The 14,813-nt window shown below is 37.0% G+C and overlaps 1 protein-coding gene across 4 annotated transcripts in view; it reads right to left on the bottom strand.

Moving 5' to 3' along the window:
• The window catches only part of cdc42bpb (CDC42 binding protein kinase beta (DMPK-like)), a 70,185-nt gene that overhangs the window by 54,193 nt on the left and 1,179 nt on the right, over positions 1-14,813 (bottom strand). The gene's annotated exons all lie outside the window — the stretch shown is intronic.

The raw sequence follows: 14,813 nt of genomic DNA, 5'->3' as shown, positions 1-14,813 counted from the left end.
TCTAAAATGTGTTATTTTTAAATGTCTGGGTAAAAAAACTAAATTCAAATTAAATAAAAAATCCACTGAACACACATGTCCTGAAATATAAAAGCTCCAGCTTAAAAATGAGTTTAAAATATACTGCATTATCCCATGAGTGTCAGTGCAGAGCATCTCTAATCAATATGACACAATTAAATATTTAACAATGATGATGGGTCACAGCAAATCTAAAGCAAAATGAAAATGCTCTGCCCTATTTTGTCAAGTTTCTATTGGTAACTACATTAGTTAACATGACAACAAAGAATACTTCTAAGGTATTTAGTAACCTTTGTTTGTTTAAACATTTACTAATACAATATTACCAGATGTCGACTGATAAGTGGATTTCGCCGATATCGATAGATAGGTTGGACCACACAGGCCAATACAGATTAATTAACCGATAGTTGTTAAAATGCATACTGAACAAAAAGTAAAATAATACTTTATAAAAAAAAAATTTTTGTTTTTAAAGAATTTTTTTTTTTTTTTTTAGAGTTGTTCCGATTCCGATACTAGTATCGGAAATATCTCCGATACCACAAGAAATTGTAACATCAGCGAGTACATGAATTTGATACCATTTTCTTAAACAAGACCTAGTTATGACCGCTAGCTTTGCCTAACCACTGCACGGTTCTTCGCTGCTCAGAATGCATTGCAAACAAAGGAAGTTGCAAACACTTTAAATATTACTCCTGCAAATTCTACACCTCTGTGGGTGACGGGCGAGAGATGCGCGGGAGCTCGCTGTTTTGTATTCTCTGCCGTGTGTCACTATATGAGGACACGAACGCATAAACCGTCACTTCATGAGAATTTACCGTTTCAGTTGAGAAAACTGTCATATCATAAACACAGACACTCAAAGATCTTCATGGCAGCCCATTAAAATAAATGTTTGGTTTAACATGAGTAAATTGACAATATATTAAGCTACTTTTGTAGCCTAATTTAGCTATGTCTCTATGTAGTAATAATAATACTTCTATTAATAATAATAATTACGCCTAGACGATTGCTTGTTTTTTACATGTTTTGTTGTAAAGAGATTATCTGATTAATATATAATTTTTTATATTCCTAGACTTATTTGTTGCAGTTTTTTTATACAGTTATATTGTAAAACTAAAATACCTTTTTTGGTTTTGCGGTGTTCGATTTTTGGCTGCATTTGAAGTTCTTTTTCGCTTAAGAAAATAAATAATACGGTCAAATTCATGTCAGATAATAAAAATACTGTAATGAATACAGTAGTTCACCATGTTTTATTAAGGGATCAGTCTGAAGCACACCATAAAATAATTCTAGCAATTTACACAGGGCTTGTAGTATATACAGCTGTATATACAGATACACACCCAGGTATCGGATCAGTACTCCGTATCGGCCGATACCCTGAGCCCAGGTATCATATCGGGAAGAGAAAAAGGGTATTGGAAAATCTCTTTAAAAAATTCACTCATAAATTGTGTTCCTGTAGCTCAACTGGTAGAGCACTGCGCTAGCAAGCAGGCAAGCACAACGTTGGGGGTTCGATTCCCCGGGAACACATGATATGTAAAAATTGATAGACTGAATGCACTGTAAGTCGCTTTGGATAAAAGCGTATGCTAAATGCATAAATTTAAATTTAATTTTTAATTTAAATTGCTACATAATTTCACAATTACAAAGAAATGGCAATAACACATTGCGAAATGTGAAATTTTGAATTAGAAAACCTGAAATAGAAGTATTTTCTTGCAAAACATACTGAAATAATATGCTTTATTTACAACTTTTTTTCCTCACATGTACAATTACTTGTTTTAAGTTAGGTTTTACTGTCATTAAAGTATCACACTTTTCTCCTCCTACAAATAACAGCAAAAGTTTCCACAAAAAAGATGCTTCTAGCACCAAGGACATTAGGTTTCATTTAGTTGTGTTGATTTATTGCATCAATCAGAAGAATCAGACCACTCAATGTTGGCGTACTGTAGAGCCACTAGCCTCCAAACAAACAGCAATTTGAATGACTGTGGCTCTCTGAATGGAAATTTACCCAACAGCACGCCTCTGTAAGCCTATAAATGTATGATTCCATCCGAACAGATGACCAACAGGACAATATTAGTTTTACATTCATCCTAACGGAGTCATTCATCGAAGTGATTTTTTGCAACTGACAAGATGAGAAGGCTATTGTTCAGAGTGAGCCATAGGGAGTGGGACGCTTTCCTCCAGTTTGGGATAACACAGCCCACACTGTTCTGCCCTGCCCACCAGGTCACAACACAGAGCTAGAGAGGCCACACTACGATCAGGGGATGAGAAAATGTTTATTACCAAGCCATTTGTTTGTAGTCATGAAAAATGCCATTATGTATCAAATAAGTGCATCAGGATGAGAGAGAAGAGAAAACAGCAGAATCAAGAATACATTGCATGAAATAAATTGAGTTCTTGGATGCAATGAAAGGGATATTTTCTACATGTGTTCAGAGATATAAAATAATGACTGCTTTGTGAAGTGAAGATGCTTTCAGTTATATTTGTGTTTAATTTACCTGGTTTTAAACATCCACACACTCTTCACTGAACCAGACACTTGAAAATGACAGACTCTGAGACCCTGATCAGCTCTGGAGCTCAAAGTGCTGCTCTAGACACGGATTCTCCCTAGTAACACATCTTTTATTTATTAATTAGCCTGGTGAGCAAGCGTGCTATAGATTAGCATACATAAAACATGGTTAGATCGAAGATTCTCACCAATACTGCAAATTATAACTAATATCTATAGGTTGGTGTTCAAATAAAATAATCCAGCATCTCATTTAAATGTCAGATCGGGTATTTCTAAGCAGGTGGGTAGCATTTAAAAGCAGTGCACCAGTCTGTGAGCATGCATAATGCATTCCATAGAACCCCTAAGCCTATACACCACAGCACTGCTGGGCATCCAGTGGCTGCTTAAGATGAAACTTTATCCAGTGAGTAACAGGCATATTCACCCAGAGACCGCAGACAGGAGCTGGGGAGCAGAAAATGGAGGCTGCCAATGCCATCATCGTGAGGCACAAGTCCACAAGAACACAGCTCTTCTGAGCTACAGCCATAGCTACAGATGATCAGTGCTAAGCTAACTCATCTTTCAGTCAAAGAAAATCTAGGTCGAATACTTAAAATGCAAGAGCAAGTCTGTGCCGTAGCTTTGACCAAGCATTTAAGGAATGATCACCGGGGGACACATTAAAAATCCAAACTAGACTTTAATGGAACACAATTACAGCCTGGAAGGGAGAAAAACCACTGGCACAACAGGGATTTTTCAAGTGGGTTCATGACTTTAACCCTGATCAATTGGACTGAATGAGAGACATTAGCAGTAATCTTCTGCTCAAGTCACTTAGCCAAGGATAAGTCTGAACTTCAAAGACCTTTCCTAGATCGTGCTCTGGCATAATCAAGAAACCACCAGTTAAAAAGGCACTGAAAAATCATGGAAAGTAATGTGTATGGGACACTAGGGAATTGAATGCCAAATATTACAGAGAAGACAAAATAATTATTTTCATATCATAGCTGATTAATGGCTGACATTAAAATGCTGTAGTTTTTAAACAAATTAAAAAAAATACTAAAAGCTAAAATAAAGTGAATTTTTTCGTGACATGCGAGTTGCTATTAGACATAACTATCACTATCATATAGAAGTCTCATGCTCACCAAGTCATTGTATTTTTTAAAGATAAATCAGTAATACAATTTGAAGTATTATAGCTATTATCTATTTTAATATAACAAATGCCATTTATTCCTGTGCTTTTCGGCATCATTACTCCAGTCTTCAGTGTCACATGATCATTCAGAAATCATTCCAAGATCCAGATTTTCTGCTCAAGAAACATTAATCTATGTTTCAATCCACCTATTTTTATGCGCATTTTGGGATATTGGATAAAGAAATGCTGGATGGAAACGCAAAGATGTGCATAAATTCTAAATATGCACATTAAAGAATATTAAGTCAAATAAAGAAAAAAATTATCCAGTAAGAAACCATACTCAAACTACACTGTAAACACTTTTACTGAAATAAAATTCATTAATGCACATCAAAAAAGACAAGACTTTGCAATGGGACACAATAAAACTGGACCAACCAAATGACCCATGTCATGGCGCAGCATCCGAAATGCTAGTTTTGTCATTCTAAATTGCTTGAGCAAGGTCCCATCAAAGAGCTTTGTTGTAATTAACTCCCAGAACTGTGTTGACAAACACTGGCTCCTAAAATAAGATAACATGACCGTCTGTATTTTGTTTCTATGTTTCGCCACGGGCTTTACATCCCGTGGTAACTAGGATTTAAACAAGCTCCAGACTGGATCCAGAACACCTGAGAAGAGATGATGCTGACCCTCAGAGGACCCCAGATGATGCTAACCTTGAATCAACAAACAGAACTAACAAATATTGCTAAATGTGTGACTGAATCATATAATAACTTAATTAATAATATTGATAGTTCATCGTCTAGCTGACTACGTCTTGTATTATTATTTTTATTTTTTCTAAAATCCTGTCAAATGTGCACAAACTACTAGCTACTACTAAATATTGTAGAAACCAAATTTTCTGTAAAGTTGCTTTGTAACGATTTATTTTGTAAAAAGCGCTATACAAATAAACTTGAATTTTTGTTGTCTTCCAACTCGCTGGATTGAAACAGTGCTTTATTCGCAAATGTTTTATGCAATACTCCAATTTTGCAACAAGTGCATTTCGTAACTTTGAATGGAAACATGGCTAATGTTGAATACAGTTGTGCTGCTTAACATTTGTGGGAATTGTGATACATTTTCACAAGAATTCTTTGAAATCTTTTGCCGCATTATGTACACGTTTACTGGAGCTTTACATTTACGTAACTTGATAAGTCAAATAAAAATGGTGTAAAAGTCCAATAAGAGCTTGATCAAAAACACCTCTTAACTTTTCACTAAAAGCACAAAGTCTGAAGACATAACGAACCACACCAAGACCAACAAATGATCTCAGACCATTCTTGGAGGACTCGCTGTGGTATGGTCAATATCATGAAGAGTGCCCTATTGATGGGCTCATTCAGTGAGCAAGCCTGACCGCCACTAAATGGCCTATTAAACATTGATGAGGAAGTCATCCTGAGACAGTCGCAGAGGGACTGATGGCTGCTGGACAGTTTGGCTGGTTGCAGGAGGTAAAAGCATCAGGGCCTCGCCCCGGGTTAATCCATTATCCCGCACCAGCTGCCACACACTCCCAGCCCCCACCATAACAGCCATTTACTGGCAGCTTCCTGCACAGACCGGTGCCGGCTCACCTAGCTTTGAGGTGGGCTGGGGTGATGTTTCACATCTAGATATGGAGTTAGACGGCAGAGAGGTTAACATGAGTTTACCATCAACATCTCCTTCAAGACTCCTTCAGGGGAATCATATTCCTCATATAATAACATCTGAAAAAAAACTTAATATTAGACTTGTCTTTCAGGTTCAGATTTTCTCTGAAAATGACACAAAAACACGTTCAGAGTAGAGGTTTCCAGCAGAAGCCTTTCACTAAGACCGCCTGTCTTTTATCCCACATTGTTCTGTAGTTTGAGATAAAACAAGGGAGGAAAGGTTTAGAAAACCGTTTTAATAATTTCATTTAAAAAAATCTAAGAGATAAGTGATTTTTTTTTTCTTCACAAAATCATTTAAAAACAGTCAAATATATGCAAGCATTTCCTAAATTTATCCCAAACAGGCAGGAAGACTTAAGTGTTTAGAAAATGATTGTATAGCCGTTTAAAATATGTATATTTCTATATGAGTATTTATATTTTTTATGGTTCACACAGATTTGTGTTTTTTCCAGTAAAGCGGAGTGAAATCTTACTTTTGTGGTAACAGTTTGATGTTTATTAGTTTGATTCAAAATTCACACTTGATCTGAAACATTTAACATCTCTGTCTTCAGCTCAGCTCAGATTTCTGCAGAACCAACCCCAAAATAACTTCCCCTTATCATGACCCTGTCCACAACTTCTCCTTTTGTGGGTTAAAATAAGCTAATATGACACTGAGAAAGCTCAATATAACAACGCTTCCCATCATCCTTCCTCAGAGGAGCTGCCAGATGCGTGTACACTACAGTACAAAGAGTCATAAAGCTAAAATAGTAACTTTAACCAGATGTATTGATGTCACTGTAGGGTGTATTGAATATACATTAAAGACAGATTTATTCAGTGCAGATGTGTGAATCACAGCAATAAGACAAAGCATTTTGATCCAAAAGTTCATAATGCATATATTATCAATTAATGTATTATCAATTAATGAAAGCACATTTTACACTGTATACTTTATATTTTAATATATTTTTTAAAAATATAACATTATGTAGACTTCGTTATGCACAAATATAATGATTTTAAATTTGAAGTTTTTGGATGGCAAAATAAAAAGCATCACAAATCACATGCATAGTGAATTCTAAAAAATAATTGTAGTTTTCTTCAACAGTCATTATTAATGGATTATGTAATAATTACACCAGGCCTAGCACTACTTTTAATACAAAAGGTAGAGATTTATCAGGATTACACAATACAGCTCTTGATTTAATCAGTGTGAACTGAGGGCAAATAACTACCCACAAACATTATCATCATCCAACAGAAGAAAACCAAAATAGCTGATGATACTAAGATTGTTTGATGCAAAGTTATTTATTTTAGCACTACTGAAAGTTAAAACAACACTGTCATTGAGATTACAACATTTATTGTCGTAACTGATCCAGCAAAAGCCGCTGAAATCCTTATATGGACATTGAACCAGAACTCAGCTGGTGTTACACAATAATAAAGATGTTGAAGGGGGGGAAAAAATGTGGCCTCCCACCACAATTGGACTGATGGTAACAGTCACCACCATTGGCATGAATGGGTCAGTGACTTTCCAAACAGACAATGCAGTGCATCTCAGGGACGGAGCCTCTGTGTCATTCTTTACTTGCGTCTTCAGCTGTTGAGCCAGACATTTACACAAGTCACATCCATCAAGCAAGACTAGGTGCGTTGCTTGAAAGTCTTGCCCAGACTTTATGGTGTATGTATGCAAATTTCCAATGGACAAATCAATAAAATATTCTCTTCAGTCTTAGCAAAATTCTACCGTAAAAACTGATCAAACATTCTAAACTGAAAACTGATACAGAGAGGTGAAACCTGAGAATGAGGGAACGATGACTGTATTGAAACATTTTGAGGTCAAGTTTTCAATTGAGCAGCTCTTATTCTCCTGAAACGCAACGCTGACAGGAACAGTGCATCTGCAACATGTCAGAAAGAGCAGGAATAGAAGACAAACATTCATCTGGAGGATGTCCTCAGGAGGTTGGCACTTCAACTGATGAGGATCCTGTCCATGCCATATTATTGCGAAATTCGGAGAGAGAGTGCGAGAATGCACTTTGAGGTTACGACAAAAACAGCCCATCGTCTCTCTGGGCGGGTCAAAAAACCTTGAAGGAGGAGACGAGGAGAAAACATTTATTGGAGTTGTTCGGGCATGACAGATCTATTTCTGGAAAAAGAGAAGACCGTGCCTTCTATTCACCTTCACCCTACATCAGAAACCAAAAAAGAAAAAAATCAGCTGATGTTCCAGAAAAGTTTGTGCCACTCTTCCAATAAATGCAATTGTATGGTGTCACAACATGACGTAAAGGCCTCGTGCCTATAGACCAGGCTTTACAGGCTAATCTGTGTCATGCTTGCGCCCCTCAGCCCAAAAGCGGAGGAGGGGGAGGGGAGATCGCCCACACATGCCTTGTGTTGGGGGAGGATATTAGCAAGAATGACTGGAATTCTCTTCAGTCCAGCCACTGCTTTGGGTCAGGTGACTTCAAGTCCTAAGGGGACAGCGACTTTGCGATGATGTACCACCCTTTAAAATGTTCCTCCTGCAGTCAGTGAGGTGGATTATGATGCGTTCAAATCCCTGGCGTCACGGTCTACACATCTATAAAGATCAGGAGGCATTCCTGACACAAGCCCTGTCCTGACTCTGCCGAGTGTTGTGCAGTGATTCAGGGTGGCCTGTGCTGTGAAAAGAGAGATGCCTCACACAGTAAAGACCATTTGGCCAGTTCACAGGCGGCAAAAGGACTCGTCCTGGACAGAAGACATTCCAGACATTTCCAATGTAATGGGAGTTGCAGCTTGCTCATTTCCTCCTGTTAAGAGTGAAGCAGATCCCAGGGCTTGACGAACTTGTCCGTTTGACCCAATTAATGAGGTTGTGTCTTTACAGAATTCAAGAGGGTGAAATCCACTGAGATGCCTCACAGACAGAGTAAGAAAGTGGACCATGAAAGGGTTACCTTTTGCTTTGCCGTGTCAGTGCGTTTAGCCTTTTTAAATGAAAACCAGACTGGTGATTTCAAATATACACTACTGTTCAAAAGTTTCGGTACTCTAAATTAATACTTCTATTCAGCAAGGACAAATAAATTTGACCAAAAGGGAGAGTAAAGCCATTTACGATGTTACTAAATATTTCTATTTCATACAAATGCTGTTGAAATGTTGCTACTTTTGACTTTTCTAATCAAAGAGAAAAAAAATGTGCATCCCAGTTTCCACAAATATATTAAGCATCACAACGGTTTAACATTGATCATATAAAATGTTTGAGCAACAAATCATCTTATTAGAATAAATTCTGAAGGATCATGTGACATTAAATTCAGCTTTACCGTCACTGTAAGAAGTTACGTTTTACAATATGTTCAAATAATAAACATTTAATTTTAATGCTCACAAAATGTTAACTATTTTTCCTTAAGTATTAAATCTTACCAAAAGCAAACTTGTCAGTAGCATTGTTTGAAAGACACATAAAATGTGTGATTTAAATGTGCACTTCGTTTCAGCAACCTCCTGTGAACATCTGTGAGCATGAACAATAAAATTAACCATCTCAAACGATGAACAGTTTACTAGTCTGCCTAATTAGCATATAATTTCTAATCTTGCTGTGAAGAGTAGCAGTTTAATGTTCGACATTATGAGGGTCTAAATAACACTATAGAGAGTACCAAAAAAAGATCAACAAACTTTACAGTTGAGCTCCACTCGAGGATATTCCCATTAATGAGGGCGATAATGATAATTAACATATAATAAAAGCAAAGAAAAATGCATGGCAAGGCCTTTAAAATGGTGTGTGTGTCAGGACGGCAACCAGGAATGAGGCAGAGAGAAAATCTCAGCAGGTGCAAGACTTAAAGCATTGCAAAGCTGCAGAGAGCGCCTGTAAACAGAGCACAGGGCCAGAACCCAAGCTTACACGGCTCGATCCAAGCTTAAATGACAGGGTCCACAGCTTTCCACCTTCTCTCTTGCTAGCAGTTTCAAACGGTCTCTCCAGTCACTGCAGTTTTTTATTAGGTTATTTGCTGCTTGCTGTGAAAGTAGGCTAGTCAAAAACCTGCGGGAATAAGAGGCAGCAGCTGCTGTAAATAAGAACAAGTGCACGTCTGCTGAACACAGCAACAAACAAGACGATTCCTTCACAAGAGGGCACAATTAGCCCTGGTGCCATGATGAAGACACTTTTGATGAAGACCCTCTTTTTGAAACCCAGACTCATGAGGGGAATATCGTCTGTTTAAAGCCCCTGTTGGGACATAGTATACTTGACTTCAAGAGTCTATGATGCTTGAGGCGAGAGGAACAGTGCTGATCCCACGAGCAGATGCCATTAGTGAAGCCAGTACCGTTTACAAGCCCCACTCCCTATTTTAAAGAGGTGAAATACAATAGAGAGGCATAACCTGCTCTGCAGCTTGATTTTAGGACAGTAGGGTGAACACGCAGGGCTGTTTGTGTACAAACACTGGGAGTAGACACAGGCTCTGGGCGTTTCCTGTAGCTCAACTACAGCATTACTGGCATTGCCAAGGCCACAAGTTCATCTCCCAGACAGCACAGTGAGCACACAGATACATTTTTTCTGTAATATTGGTAGGTATGCTGGTAATTATTTTTATTGTACAACAGATAAACATTAAATGGTTGATATTAAAATGTAAAATTTTTCCACATATTTAGACAAAATAAAAAGCTAAAAACGAATATCAACACACTCATAAGTAGGAATAATTTTGCATTTATGTATTTGGCAGATTTTTTTTATTCAAAGCAATGGGAGATATTAAAATTCAGTACTTTTTGTCTGATGAATGAAAAATATATATAAAAAATTAAAACCAATAATTTAAATTCCACAAGTGAATTTCAACTAGGGCTTGACGATATGGCCAAAATTTATATCACAATATATATTTCTTAATTTCAGTCGATACGATACAATTCCGAGATCCAATATATGAACACTATTTTAAAAAGCCTCATAAAAACTGCCAGGAATGCCCACAAAAGATGACTGTGCATACAAACTTATGAAAAATTTATTTGCCAAGTCCATGACATCTCAAATATAACCTTATAATATTTTTGAAAAAAAAAAAAACCTAACACTACAAGTTAAAAGATTGGTAATGTTTTTAAAGATTTCTCTTCTGCCCACCAAGCCTGCATTTATTTGTTCCAAAATACTGCAAAAATAGTAACATTCTAGGGCTGTGCATAAAATCGAATGCGATTTTCATGCACAACTCGTCAGTAAAGGCACTCCTGTGATTAGGAGTATATCTCCAGCAGGCGCGTTCAGATCAGGGTTGCCAGGTTTTCAAAACAAATCCTGCCCATTTGCTTCTCAAAACTAGTCCAAAAATAGCCTAATCGTGTTTCCAGTAGGTTCCCTGATAAAAATTGCCTCTCGGGGTTAAAATACACGTTTTTTTGGCACCTATGTCTTGGTAAAATTTGCATTTTAGGGGCTAAAGATCACATTATTGGTATTTGGGTTTATCCAGTAACAGCTGTAATCAAAGCGGCTCCATTCATGAATGCTTCTTTATCAGATAAAATCAAAACGCTATCAAACATTTTTCTGAAGACAATCCTTTCCCTTCAGAGTTACATTCACATATAAATCACCCACGACTGGTTTTGATTTTGAAACGTGCAGTGCATATGTATATTCAACCAAGTGAAACGGCACAAATAAATCAATGAATGGGAAACACTGGTAATGTATATCGAAATTCCGGAAACGTGTTTAAAAATCATATCACCGTTATTGAAAAAAAAAAATCATATCACCGTTATTGAAAAAAAAAAATCATATCACGATACATATTGATATTGAATTATTGTCCAGCCCTAATTTCAACATTATAATGTACTGTTTATGGAAATCGATATTCATTGTGAGATTTCCTAAATAGCCTACTTATGTTATAGATTGTGTTATAATGCAATTTTTGGCAGCAATTGTAATTCTAATATAGAAATTATATATACAATACAAGTCAATTAACTCATTGCATTTAAACAAATGATTTAAGCTTTTATTTTTCATTTATTAAGATTAATTAGTATTTAATTTTGAAAAACATTCATAACTTTAGATCAGTGCATTCCTACTTTACATAAAAGCATTTTCTTTAATTTAGAAAATTACACTTCAAATTTGTGCTCTTCCAAATTTGGCCCAAATTTTGGCCCTTTTTATGTGCCTCAAGCATACATGTCTTTCATTTGTAACAAAGCAGGCAAATACAATACAGAACATCAAATTGCATGCTAGCAACACTGTGGGAGTTGGAGCAGTGCAAGCCTGTGCATCTACCAACAGCAGCAACATTGAAACTTCATGCCAAAACCTGCCAAGGAGGGTAAATACTAGCCAATGTGTTTATTCTGCTTAATCCTCTCCTTTAATTAGTCTTCAGTCTGCTGTCAAGGAGGAAGTCGGGCATAAACACCTGCATACCGCTCTCTGTCACCACTGACCTTGGTAAACCAGCTCATAGTGCTGCGCTGCATTCGAGAGCTCTCATGCACAGGAATCGAGCAATGGAGAAAGACATCGAAAAGATTAATAAGTGCTCTGCTGCTCATACGTCTGGCAAGAGACTTATAAACTAGGAGAATGCGATAAATTCAGGAACTAGCCAGGCTTGACTTCCTGTCAGGCTCTTACCAAAATGGATTCATATGCACTAATTCAGGTTCATTAGCATTTCTTGTGCAACACTGAGGAGGAATTTCTCCAGTAAGAGCTCGTCCTCTCTTGGAAAAGTGCCCCAGTGAGACAAGATGGACTGTGAACTAACAGATCCGGTCAATAGCAGAATGTGAGGCGCGGTCAATATGTCTGTCAGCGATAATGAGGTGCGGATCCTGTAGGGATCCCGGACACAAAAATGTTGTGGAAGTTATAAGCATGCTACTTATTCTGGGGGGTGGGGTTTACGCCTGTGAAACGCTGCCTAAACGCTTTCAAGAGAGTGATGAATAATATTCATATTCATAATCCGCTTTCGCGGCTTCAAATTATTTGTTGTTGGTTAAGTATGCCATGACTCCAAGCTGGCATAAAGCACAAACTGTCATCTTTTCTTTCCAATTGTAACTATTTCTGAGTGAAACAACTTCTCGGCCGAGAAAATAAAGTAGTGCATGACTATTTAATCCAGCGGTAATTGATTGTATGGTTGTAGTTTGCGAATTGAGTGCATGATAAAAAAATAAAATAAAAAAAAAGTCATGCGCATGGATGAGTCATTGATAATAAACACTGCAATATTCTGACTTCATGGTGTTTTTAACCGCCAATATTCTCAAAATGGCTAAATATTGTCTTATCACTAATAATACCTAAAGAAAGATTCTGTATTCAAGCTACAAACGACTGTTTCAAATTCTGTAAGCAGCCACAAAACGATGCATTCGAGCACAAATAAGGTCAGGACACTCTTAAACAAGCAGTCTGAAGTCAGAGCGTTTCAGTCAATCAGAAAGTTTTGAAGGAGCTGATGCAATTACACTATTGTGGCAGAAGTTAAAAAAAAAACTTGATTGTTTTAATGCCACCAAAATGGATGCTGAAATTAAGCTTCTCTCGATCAGCGGATGATGAACTCAGTCAACAGACTACAGTATATATTTCCAACAAAGCTGTTTATCATTCACTTCCAGCAAACAACATCAGAGATTTAACACTATTTCGGAGTTGACATGTCAGCAGTAGAAATAAGCCGATAAAAGTTAAAAGACAGAAAACCATGTGCGGAAGGCAGATATGGTACATCTACCAGAAAAGGTCAACTCCACAGCAATTCCACATTTAAAAGTGCCTGCTAAGATCTTCACTTGAGCAGCACTTTATTAAATGGAAAGCACGTATAGAGAGCTACCACTCTGCCAGTATTGTACTTTCCAATGACGTTAGTGCACTGCTCGTGTTTAACCGGCGCCAGCATAACATCCGCCACGTAAATCATTAACCTCCACAATCAAGGGCGCCATAAGAAAGCAAGTGGCCAGCCAGTGTTAAAGTAAGACAAGAACGGAGGAGTTCATGACTCCTGTAAATTGGGTCATACTATGGTTCACTCACAGTGATGGGATGTGAGGTGGCACCTGCTAGTGACGGGTTGCACGAGGACAGTGGCGCTCTTTAGAGGAGCAGACACACTGGGGTGTAATCTCATTACTGACGTCAACCCAACACCAAGAACAGAGAATCCACTCACTGTGAAGGCCAACCTTAATCAACAGGACCAGGAAGAGCCCAAAAGGGGCATCCCACCCACTGCTGTCCTGTTTAAATTTTAAACTGAACTCTACTAGAAAGCAACAGACTCTTAAAGATCACATTGACTCAAAGACAATCCTGTCAGACTGATTAATGAGCATCACCCACATGCAAACGGTAATGGAAATCGCAAAAGCTAATGTAGCATGAATGCAAGAACATCAACAGGAATCAACGTCCCCAGACTTTATGAAGGGAAACATTTACACTGCCCTTGAAAACAAAGTCCAACTTGTTTGACATTTATCAGCAATATCTGATTAACTCTATAAAGCCTACTGGGTCACACTTGATGAATTTCTATAGTCTCTTTATCATCAACATGACCAAAACTTGTTGTACACAATCTGCTACAAGTCTTTCATTGTCTGATTAATAGTTACTAAAAGGTATAATGCCTTTCAGTATAATGGTAATGAAAATATTATTGTAAAAAATTTAAAAACTGGTTGCGCTTCATATCTTTCTGCTGTGAAACCTTTTTTTAATGAAGTAAACATAAGAATAATAACCTATACTGATACGAATACATTTTAAGATGAACATTTACTGGACTGAAGCAATTTAGGTTTACTTGATTATCAGTAGTTTTTTTTTTTTTTTTTTTTAGAAAAGTAATTGTAAAATGTATGTATGTATCAAATGTGATACATCGGGCATTTGAGGAACATTAATTTTTACATCTCTCAATCATCGTTGTATTGCAGTGCGTTGTTATATGTTCTGCCTCATACTTTTAATAATGGAACTGAGCATTAACATATCTTATTAATTCATATTTTTCGAAGATATATTGTAACAACTGATATTTAAATGCATTTATGTAAGCAGTAATTACAAGTAGCCTACATTTCAAGCTATCAGAATTTCATCTTATTTTTTGACTACAAAAAAAAAATAATCTGCTAAAATCTGCATATTTATTCTCGGTTTGGGCTTAAAATCGAATAAAACTTATGCACGTTTTTCCACTTTAAGGGTGACCTCCATGCTCTCACTATATCATACTATGTAGGCCATGAATGTATTAAA

The sequence above is a fragment of the Carassius gibelio genome, chromosome B20, assembly GCF_023724105.1.
Source record: "Carassius gibelio isolate Cgi1373 ecotype wild population from Czech Republic chromosome B20, carGib1.2-hapl.c, whole genome shotgun sequence".
Classification (NCBI taxonomy): domain Eukaryota; kingdom Metazoa; phylum Chordata; class Actinopteri; order Cypriniformes; family Cyprinidae; genus Carassius; species Carassius gibelio.
This window is presented reverse-complemented; position numbering and strand designations above follow the sequence as displayed.